Genomic DNA, 12,258 nt, shown 5'->3' on the forward strand with positions numbered 1-12,258 from the left:
CCATCCTTCTGGTTAGCAGTCAAATGCCTTAGGCACTACGCCACCAGAGCTCCCTTTGGTATCTTAGACCTCTGTTAATAACTACATGATCTTTGAATGGTTGAACAGTTTCTAAAAAAACAAATAAATGTTTTGATGTGTTATTTCTTAACATGACAACCATTTGCAAATGACTGTGGATGATATATATGTAGATGTGTATGTGTTGTATGTACATATTTCTGCCTCCACAAAGTTGTTAAAATGACCTGAAATAAATGCTTATAAAAAGTAGCTAAATAATTCTTGATTTTCTATCCTCTAATTTCTTCTGAGAAATCTACTTGCATAGTGCTACTGCCTTGGAAACCCAAGGAGGGGTCTCTTATGAGTCAGATCTGACTCCACAGCAGTGGTTTTTTTTTTTTTGGTTTCTTCTGGTCTGGAGAAAAAAAAGTTGTTTACTTTGGCTAAAGATAATAATTGCTATAAATGATTAATTATTCTAGATGCAATAATTACAGAAAAATATAAATATGTATGCAGGATAATCTATATAATTTCCTGGTTTTATATTGTATATTTAGAAGATAAATCTACTGTGATATATAGTTTTATTTAATATACTGATGAGTTATTTATGTTTTAAAGGTATATTTGGAAGTTTTAAATTATTCCTATTTGTATACTTGCATATCTTTGATGCCTAAACACATACATGTGTTGTTGTTGTTGTTGTTAGATGTTCTTGAGCTGGCTCCCAACTCATGGAAAACCTGTGAACAACGGGATTGGACTATGGTGATCCACAATAGCTAACAGGGGCTCTGGTGGCGCATTGCCTAAGGCACTTGACTGCTAACCAGAAGGCTGATGGTTCAAACCCACCAGCCACTCCTCGGAAGGAAGTTTGGGCAATCTACTTCCGTAGTGATACTGCCTTGGAAACCCAAGGAGGGGTCGCTATGAGTCGGGTCCGACTCGACGGCACATAACAACAACAACAACAACAGCAGCAACATTGTGATTCACAGGGTTTTCAGAAGTAGATTGCCAGCTCTTTCTTCCTAGCCTGTCTTGGGCTGGGAGCTCTGCTGAAACTGTTCAGCATCACAGAAACACATAAACTGCTACTGACAAACAGGTGGTGGCTGCACTAGAATCTGTTCTTTGAATGAGAAATAAAGCTGCTTTTGGGTCCAATGAGCAGAGAAATCCAGGAAAATAAGAACTGGAAATATTGCACCTGACAACACGGGAGTGAAAAAAAAACAGATTCAGGGCTTCAGTCAGTGCTATCAGGAGTTTGGGAGAATCCAAGTCCAGCTGATACTCATCCTTCATTGTAAGGTGTTAAGGCAAAATCAAAAGGCAGTCACATCCCAGCTTAGGAGACAACCCAGGTGTGGGAAGTAATGAAATTTCTAGAAAATAGGCAAGCTCAGGCGATAGCATCTTTAAAGGAAATGAGGAACTGAAGGGGGGGTGGTTAAGACAATGATCAAGTGTGGTTAATGAGGAGCTCCTGGGGTCAGGAAGCAGAAATGATGTGGTTAATGAGGAGATGGGAGGGATCAAGAAGCAACCAGGGCCTGGTCATGAGTGGGTAGGAGGGTTCAGGAGTTTGATTGGTGTTTTCTTAAAGCCCAGTGGAGAAAGTATTTCAGGATCAAAGAAGTAAGGACTGCATTTCATCAAGTCAAATTAATGACTGACAAATGTCCATGGGATTTGGCAACATGCAGGTCATCACTGACCATGAAAAGAGCACTTTCAATGCAGAGGTGGTGGTAGCTGCCTGATTTGGGTCTGTTCAAGAGAGAAGAGAAGAAGAAGGGGAATTGGAAATGGTGAGTCAGAATTCTTGTCTGACGTTTAATTGTAATGGAATGGAATGCAGAGATGGGCAATAGCTGGAGGGCCAGGTGTAGACAAGGGAGGCTTTGTTGTTGTTAAATAAGAGAAATAAGAGACATGTTTACACTTATGGAATGATCTAGTAATGAGAGAGAAATTGATGATGCAAGACAGAGAAAGTCTAATGTCGGAGTGATGCACCTGAGTAGGTGAGAGGAGCTAGAACCTAGTGCACAGGTAGATGTGTTGGCCTTAACTAGAAGCATAGAGAGTTGATCCTTACAAACAGAAGAGAAAGTGCCATGTGTGGGCAAGTGGGAGGGGAGATGGTGGGAGCTCCTAGAATTTCTCTTCTGATTATTTCTATTTTATCAGTGAAATAAGAAGTAAAGGCATCAGTTGAGAGTGAGGATGAGGGAGATTTTGGAGATTTAATGTGAGATGAGATCATGAAATAGATATTCAGGATAGTGGGAGAGTGAATGGACTAGGCACACATGCCATTATTACTCTGCAATCAATAAGAGACTTATTGAAGTTCATGGCCATGAATGTTAAGTGGTGAGCATGATTTGGTGTTTTTCCCTAACAATGTTCAGCTGTACATGTGCAAGCACAGAGGAGGCAGAGAGTTTTATTGACCCAGGTTTGGGGTTTATGCCCAAGCATGTATGAAGGTGAGAGAAATGAGCAAATGAGTTGGCTGGGTATGCAATGGATTGCTGAGCCATGGACTTTAAACTGGGAGGAGGGAAGTGAAAATGTCAAGAGAGTGAGGGATATGCAAAGGATTAATGGACTGCAGATTTTGGTGTGGTCAAGAATGGTTGAGGTTAGGGCATAGGAGGGCGTGAACTGGAAATATAGGCAGTGGTGGTGATAGTGGAATGCTTGAAATTGTCGCAGTTATTGTTATGATGCAGTTTAGAAAGCATGCCCGTGGGACTGCATGAATGAGATAGAGTGGACGATGCAGACATATGGGAAAAGGACAGTAAGGAACTGAAAGTCCATCCATGTGAAGACTGAAATCACCAAGAGTTATGACAGGAGCAGTGTTGGAGACAGTCATTGGAGAGCTAAACTCCTCAAAGAAAATGTTGTTGTTGTTGTTATGTGCCACTGAGTCGGACCCAACTCATAGCGAACCTCCTTGGGTTTCCAAGGCAGTGTCAGTATGGAAGTAGATTGCCCAACAATGGGGTCTGGAGATTAGGAAGATATTCTCTGTGCTTCCCATTGCCTCTTCCAGACCTGATCTCTCTTTCTTCCCCAAACCCCATCTCAGTCTTGAATTCCATGCCACTTTCAGCTCATCATCATCAGAGTCATCTACAGACTCTAGACCCAGTGCTATGAGGGAAGCACGACAGATCCTATGCGGGAGGCCTTCAGATGTCCATGTTCAGAATGGAAAGGGACCACTGAGAGAAGAGGTTGAGGGTATCAGGGATTTGAATGATTAATTTCTAGGGCAGTGAAAAGTTTTAGTAATTGGGGGGAGTGAGCTAGCATAAAATAAAATGATCACTTAGGGCAGGGGAGAAGGAACTTTTGGGAGTGCTGACTGTCTTAAAGAGATTGACATCATCGGGGAGCTACTCATCACCAACACCAGTTGCTGTCCAGTCGACTCCAATTCACGGAGACCTCGTGGTGTCAAAGCAGAACTGTGCTCCATGGGGTTTTGAGTGGATTTTTTTTTTTGGAAGTAGATCACTAGTCCTTTCCCTCCAAGCCCCTCTGGGTGGAGTGAAACCCTCCAACCCTTCAGTTAGCAGCTGAGTGCCTTAACTATTCACACTGCCCAGAGACTCCCTGGAGTAAAGAGTCATATGTCGAAAGATGATGCAAACCTTATTTTTTTTTTCTTTTCTGAATTTGATTTTGTTGTTGTTATTGAAAATATGCACAGCAAAGCATACACCAATTCAACAGTTTGGACATGTACCATTTAATGACATTAATTACATTTTTTGGATTGTTCAACCATTTGCACTCTTATTGTCTGAGTAGTTCCTCCCTCATTATCATGAACTCACTGCCCCCTGAGGTTCTTATCTAATCTTTCAAGTTGCTGTTGTCAATTTGATCTCATATAGAAAGTTTTGAAAAGAACATATAGACTTTTTTTTTTTTTTTTTTGCAAGTAACATGATGCATACGTTACAATAACCTTTTAGAACTTTAACTCCACATGTGGAATATTTTGGAATGAGATAATGAACACAAAAATATTATGTAAACTCTAAAGCAGAATAAAAAAGGTAAGAATTGCTATTATTGAGTAATAATAGTATATGTCCCTAGTCCTACTCTGTCCTATATGGTTGCTATGATTTGTAATCAACTAGATGGCACTGGGTAAAGCTGAAAGTCTTTGGATGTGTGATTGCTTTGCGTCTGCAATAGTACATAAATGGTCAGAAGTGGAAAAGCTTTCAGAATGTCACTTGTTGCAAAAACTGCTCTTTGAGCAAGAGTGTGGTGTTCATGACTGTTGGTTCTGAATTTGGTGTTAAGGATTCTAGCAATAGGGCTTTATAATCTTCAGAGTTGGACTGCCTTTATCTTTTAGTGACGGCCTCACAGGCATACTCTACTGCTTATTGGGTAGCTGGTTCTAGAATGGTTTCATTGGATGCTTAAGCTCTCCTCCTATTTGCCTCTGATCCGATTTCCCAGCCTATAACAGCTTGTGAAAATCCTGCAAAGACCTCTTCTCCAAACCATAATACCTTTTTTTTATTCTTTAAATTTTATTTATTTGGTTGTTGTTGAGAATGTACACAGCAAAACACACGCCAATTCACCAATTTCTCCTTGTATAATGCAGTGGCATTTATGGTATTCTTCAAAACATGCAACCATTCTCACCCTCCTTTTCTGAGTTGTTCCTTCCTCATTAATATAAACAAACTCACTGCCCCCTAGGGTTCCTATTTAATCTTTCAAGCTTCTGTTGTCAATTTGATCCCGTATAGATTGTTCTTGAAAGAGCATAATTAATGCTCAAGGCAGACATTTTTCACTGGTGAAGCTAAACTATTGTTTGGTTTTAAGAAGACTTCACGGTATGTTGTTGGTTAAGGTTTAAAGATTATCTCAGGGCAATATTTTCAGGGGTTCATTCAACCTTCATAGCTCCAGAAAGTCTAGGGTCCATGTAAATTTGAAATTCTGTTCTGCATTTTCCCCCTTTTGATCAGGATACTTCTGTGGAATCTGTGATCAAAATATTCAGTAAAAGTAGCTGCACACCATCTAGTTCTTTGGGTCTCATGGCACAGGAGGCGGTTCTTCATGGAGCCACATGTTCCATATCCTCCTCCTTTTTCTTATTTTCCTTCTTCCTCCCTTGTTCTAGGTGAAGAGAGACCAATTGCTGTGCCTTGGATAGCTGTTCGCAAGCTTTTAAGACCCCAGGCACTACACAACAAATGAGGTAGACCAGAAGCACTGAACATATTATTAGGCCAATTAACTGGAATGTTCCATGAATTCATGACTCTAAACCTCCAACTGAGGAATCAAATCTCATGACATATTTGGTTGTACATAAGCAGTCTCAACAGCTACATTTTTAGTGGTCATTATTGTAAATAGATCTATCACATGTATTTTGCCAATTCAACTTTGTATAGATATACAACTTATTGACAGCAATTTATAATAATCAGCCCTGCAACCTTATCCTCAATCAACGTGATTTTCCTGTCATCGTTAACCCCCCCTTTCCCCCTCCTGCCCCTCAACCACTAATAAACTTTGGTTTGTACAGATTTGTCTTCTCTTGTCCTTTTATACAAATAAGGTTTGATAATATTTGTCCTTCTGTGATTGACTTATTTCAATCAGCACGATGTCTTCAAGCTCTATCCATACTGTACCATGTATCCAGACTTCATTTCTCCTACTGAGTATTACTCCACTGTATGTAGATAGATAGATAGATCAATAGATTGATCGATCGATCACATTTTGTTTATCCATTCATCTCTTGATGGGCATTTTCGTTGTCTCCTCCTTTGGCTATTGTGAACAGTGCTGTAATGAATATTGTGGTAGTTGTTAAGGTTATGTGTCAACTTGGCTGAGATTGGTTTTGAGTGGCTGGGCAGCTAGTTGTAGTTATTCCTCATGATGAGACTGGCAATCAACTCCATGGTGATCTGCCATGAGCAGCTGAATAGCTCCTTTAGAGATGTGGTCTGCTACCAGTATATAAGGCAAAGCTTTGGGAATGGTCTGCAGCTTTTGGCACACTTGAATCCTGCGTGTAGTCGAGTTGTTGTTCAGCAGCCTGCCAAGTTGTCTGCTGATACTGCGACTCTTAATGGACTTGGATCAATGGCCTGCCAGCCATGTGGTTTATCAGGACTGTAATATTGGGACTGTGCCTTTTTACTTGTCGACCTTGGGTTTGATGCCTCAGCAGCCAGTAGCTGCCTGAGTGAGGAAAGCCTCCAACTTCAGTGGGCTGAGAGCAAGGGGCAGAGCTGAAGTGCAAGGTTGAGGGGCTTTCACCCAGTCCCCAGGGCCTGGCACTTTGAACTCAGACTTCTACTAGCCTCCAAAACTGTAAGGGAATAAACTCCTGTTTGTTAAAGCCATCAATTTGTGGTATATCTTCTGTTAGAGAGGAACTAGGTAACCAAAACAGTTGTATAATTCTCTGTTGTGTCTCTGCTTTCAAGTCTTTCGCGTATACACAAAGGAGTGGAATTCCTGTGTCATGTGATAGTTGTAGTTTTAGTTTTTTGAGGAACTGCCACTTGTTTCCACAGTTGCTATACCATTTTGCATTTCCACCAGCAATGGATAAGGGTTCTAATTTCCCCCCATCCTGACTAACATTTGTTATTTTCTTAGTCAGCCTGGTGGGAATGTAGTGGTATGTCACCATGGTTTTGATTGGCGTCTCTGATGGCAAATGATTCTGGGCATATTTTCATGTGTTTCATGGCCTTTTGAATGTCCTCTTTGGTAAACTGTCTATTCAAGTTCTTTGACTATTTTCTGATTGGGTTGTCTTTTTGTTGCTAAGTTGTTGAAGTTTTATTTATACTTTGGTTATTAGATTCTTGTGGGATACGTGGTTTCTAAAGATATTGTCCAAGTCAGTACATAGTAATGTCTTTTGAGCAAAGCTTTGCATTTCATATACAGGTTATTCCATTCAATCCTAGCTTGACAGAGGAGGGAGCCAAAGATCACGGGGATTAAGTTACTAGGCTTTACAAGTATTAAGCATTTCACAAATTGTTGATGGAATTTATCATTTCTTTCCTCCTAGAAGAAGCAGTGTATCATAATGGCTTGAGGCTTTGGCTTTAGAATCAGAGACTTGGGTTCAAATCCCAGATCTTCCACTTAATAGCACTGTGGTTTAAAATACTGTAGTCCCTTGTGTACTCGGACTTTCAATATTCTTAGCTGTAAAAAGGGGATGATAATAGTACTGACTTCATAGAATTGTGAACATGAAGTGAGACACTTTGAAGAATGTGCTTAGCACAGTGCCTATCACATTGTAAGTACTCTACAAATGTTAGCTATGGCTATTATAGCAGAGTTATAATAGGGTTTAGGGAAACAGCTGAATTAATGCTTTGGCTGGACCTAAAAGGAGTGACACTACCTAAAGGTTGCTAGAAAAAATACAGGATACCCCATTAAATGTGAATTTCAGAGAAATGACAAAGGTATATTTCTGTATAAGTATGTTCCATGCAGTATTTCGGACATTCTTATACTAGAACAAAGCTTGTTTATCTAAAGTTCAGATTTACCCCAGGCTCCCTGTGTTTGTATTTGCTAAAGTGAGCGATCCTACCCTGGTCCCACTGTGAGCTCCCTCTTTTGGAAAGTACCTTGAGGACTGTGAGGCAAAAGTGGTGTTGTTGGGCTCTAGTTTGCTCCTTGCTTCTGAGTTCTCTGAGCTGTCATCTAGTAGTGATTGTTGTTGTTGTTATGTGCTGTCAAGTCGGACCCGACTCATAGCGACCCCTTCTTGGGTTTCCAAGGCAGTATCACTACGTAAGTAGATTGCCCCATCCACCTTCCAAGGGGTGGCTGGTGGGTTTGAACTGCCAGCCTTCTGGTTAGCAGTCAAGTGCCTTAGGCACTATGCTACCAGAGCTCCCAGTAGTGATTAAGCAGAAATATTTTAGTGTTGTCCCCTTTAAAAAGAAGAATCTTGATTGTTTTGTAAAGTCTGTGTCAGATTCTGTATAATGTGCTTCATGTTCCTTCACATAGTTCTTACCCCGCCCACAGCAGTCGAGAGTCCTGAGACCAGTTATTGCCAGGTTGATTCCGACTCATGGCAAACCCATGTGTCAGAGAACCATGCTCTACAGCGTTGGCAGGGGTTGATTTTTCAGAAGTGGGTTGCCAGGCCTTTCTTCTGAGGTACCTCTGTGTGGACTTGAACCTGCAAACTTCCAGTTAGCAGTGGGGCAAGTTCACTGTTTCTACCACCCCACGGACTTTGTGCTATTGATATTACCTTTTTAAAAGGAGGAAACTGAAGCTGGGGGCTATTAAGTGACTCCTCTGCCCAGGGAGAGGAGTTAGGAAACAGGAGAACTTACACTTGAACCCAGGTAGACAAAATTGTATCCCCTACTCTTATGCGCTATGCTATACTGCGTGTGTATGCTAACCATGCAGTGAGGTCTGCCACCATGGCAGATAATCCTGGGATCAAATGTCGTGGAAAATGTGGGATGCCCTCAATTACCAGGTTGAGGAGAACAGATGTTGTGACTGCCTGTGAGTCCAGGCCTGGTTCGAGCTCCTTCACAAGGCCAGTAGCTTGCTAGCTTGGTTCTCTCCCTGAAAGCAAGGTCCTACTCATTTACTTGGATCTCTGCGGGGTGCTTTGCTTCCCTTCGTGCACTGTAAACCTCTGAAGCAAACACTGGAGCCTTTGCTCTTTCTCAACTTTATTTCATGTGCTGCATTAGTCTTACCTGCAACAATGGTATATGTTTGGGCCCCACTGATAATCAGGAATGTAAAACGTTCTTTTTTTTTTTTTTCTGGAATGTGTGTTTTGTCCACATAAAGCCTGATTAGAAACCTCTCTAGGCATAGCATTCCCAGCCAGAAGCCAAACCAGTATCAGACTCTTCAGGGAAGCCCCAAATGAGGCATGTTTTAAGGGGTTCCGTGGCAGAGGCCATATTCAGTTGCTCCTCAGGACTCCGTGAGAGTGCCTTTCTGTTTTACAGCATCCTATCCTCCTCCTTGCTAAGGAGCTCTGCTGGTGTAGTGGTTAAAGCATTGGGGCAGCTAACCAAATGGTCAGTGGTTCGAACCCACCAGCCACTCCATAGGAGAAAGGCATGGCAGTCTGCTTGCATAAAGATTGTTGTTGTTGTTGTTATGTGCCGTGGAGTCGGCCCCAACTCATAGTGACCCCTCCTTGAGTTTCTGAGGCGATATCACTATGGAAGTAGATTGCCCAACCTTCCTTCCGAGGAGTGGCTGGTGGGTTTGAACCTCCAGCCTTCTGGTTAGCAGTCAAGTGCCTTAGGCACTATGCTACCAGAGCATAAAGATTACAACCTTGGAAACCCCACGGGGCACTTCTACTGTACCCTATAAGGTTGCTATGAGTTAGAATCAACCCAAGGTCAGTGGGTTATCCTCCTTGTTAAGAGGTATATGTAGTGAAGCCAGCAAGGGAGGTCCAGGCCAGGCCTTCAACAACCCTTTATTAGAATCAAAGCTACTTACCCAAAGCCCTATCCTGCATGCTGATTTCTGATATAAGATGACAAAAACACAAGACAAACTTTCGGCCCTAATACTTTCTGTTATACAGTATTCTACTCTTTCTTCCAATTGTTCCTCGTCCCTTAGACCACACATCAGTGATGTAGCTCTGTTCCCTTTCATCATTCAAGCTTCAGGACCCATAAATCCTTGGCTAGATGAATTATACAGTCTTCTTCCCACTCACTGTGAGAAGCAAGTACCTTTAATTTGTTTTAAGAGAATGCCTCGTTCTCAGATTATTGGTCTGGGCAAAGAGAGCATGATTAGTTTGCATTGCACACCATACAATTGGAGGACAGTTCCTCCCAAGGATTTTTAATAAGGGTTGGTCTGGCTTGGCTCCAGAATCCAAAGTGCCTTCAATGGCATGCTCCCAGCCACTTCCTCTGCCCTGCAATGTAGGCAGGAGCTGTGGAGCTGAGCTCTGGGGGAGAGATGGCAGACTGCAGCTTTTATGGGAGGACACTAGGACCCAGAGACATAGTGATGCACTTGAACACAGACAGGGACCCAGTCAAGCTGTGCTGGAAACTGCATCAGCTAGGGGGCCTGAGAAATTTTGAGAGCCATATCCCAGGAATCACCCTAAAATGTTTCACCTCAGCCCTGCAGCTTTGAAATTTGTGAATTTTTCGTTGACTCAGCAATAGGCATTATACAAATCAGAGTTTTGTGTTGCAGAACCAACTAGATCTTTGGAATTTAAATTCTGCCCATAAGGAACAAAGAAAATTCCAGCGGGACTGAGGAATTTTGCAACTTTGCATTTTGGACCACAAATCTATACACAGTCAGAATAAATGTGGCTTCCTCTTCTCAATGGTGCCTTTTTCTTACTTTCTCTACTAAGTATCTGGTGGAAAACTGTTAGTCAAAGATTGTGGCCCTCTCTCACATTACCTGTGGAAGCCCCCAACTGGCCTCCAGAATACAATGGGTATTTCAGCCTTTTTTTTTTTCTTCCCCAAGGGCCACTGATTACTAAATAGCTCTATACATTCAAGGATTTAGAGTTTCCTGTGAGGCCTTTGAGCACAAGTACCCCTCTGAATTGGTCATTCATCTCTGGTTCCTTTGGGCTGTTTTTGATGATATTCATCAATTTCAATGATCCCCTAAACACAGATCACAATTTTCATTCTTTCAGCTACTGTAGCTTTATACTTTATGCTAAGGTGATACGGATATTAGCTGTGCTTTGTGTATACCACTGGTCAATAACATCTTAATAGGAGAAAGCATCCTGCGTGGAGTTTCATTACACATAAGGAATTACCAGAGGTTGCTTTAAAGTCCTAATATAGCTCTGTGTGAACTTTCCAAGAACAACTCAGACACCTCTTCCTGCCACTTTATGCATAAATTATCCTATCAAAGAGCTGGTATTTATTCTGAGCTCTTTGAAATTCTAATCACTTGTATACACCTCCCCAGGCCAGTTGTCTTTTGAAATTTGGCTTACTGTACTTACAATTGGCTATTCATAAGTATTGGAATACACAATGTGGAGTGCCACCCATTTACGAGCCTTTAAAGATTCATTGTTCCATTTCACTTAATGGAAATTTAAATGTTTGATAATGATTTTAAAATGACTGTGCAATTTTCTTTATTTTAATATTAACATCCTTTGTAATATCTTCTGTGCATGTTGAATAGCTTTTTAATTAAACAGATATAGTTCCCAGGAATTGTAGGCTGAAAACCACCTAAAGATGTCATTAGGTTAATTTCTCTTGATTTGCTCTACTGTGGTTGGGAACACGTGTGCGTGTACACAGACACACACACACACACTCACACGTTCTTCTTTCTTTTCCTAAGAATATCTACAGAGGAAGGCTTTATAGTGTTATCTGCTGTCACCTTTCTGTTCCATTCAATACTATTCCAGTAGATCCTTACATCTGCTTTGAACTCCACTTGTTGCATCTGAGGTGGAATACGCTGAATCACATCACCATTTTGCTGCTTTGGTTCATCCTGTTAATTGTCTAGAGACATCAAAATAACCTTTACTTATAGCCTAGGAACTCTGGTGGCATAGTGTGTAAGGCATGTGGATGCTAACCAGAAGATCAGGAGTTCAAACCCATCAGCTACTCTGTGGGAGGAGGATGAGGCAACCTACTTCCATAAACATTTACAGGCTTGGAAACCCAGTGGGGGTTGCTATGAGTCTGAATGGCAGTGGGTTTGGTTTTGGGTTTCACTTACAAGCCTTATGTCACTTCCCACTTACATTTTGCACTTTTATGATATGTTAGATCCCAACTACTAAAGCTCTCACCTAATTTGGTCCTGACCATTCTATGCATAGATTTCCTCAGCAATTTATTAATGTATCTCTCTACTTTAACTACTCTCCAAACTACCTTCACTCCCAACTGTCAGAGTCACACCGCCAGGTAACCACACTATAATGACTCTTTGATCAGATCATTCTTCTTTTCAAAAGACTTCCGTGGTTCCCTGTTTGGTTATAATGTAAAAAGCAGCCCCTCTCTCCTTGCCTTCAGGACTTTCTGTAGTCCAGCCCAAACCTGTTTTTCTGGTCTTCTCTCCCTCTACTCACTAACAGAGTTCCTCGATACTTGGTCCCTAAGCACATGATTTTTATATCTGCCTCTTCAC

This window comes from Orycteropus afer, unplaced genomic scaffold (assembly GCF_000298275.1).
Source record: "Orycteropus afer afer isolate SDZICR_OR568_19922 unplaced genomic scaffold, OryAfe1.0 scaffold00728, whole genome shotgun sequence".
NCBI lineage: Eukaryota > Metazoa > Chordata > Mammalia > Tubulidentata > Orycteropodidae > Orycteropus > Orycteropus afer.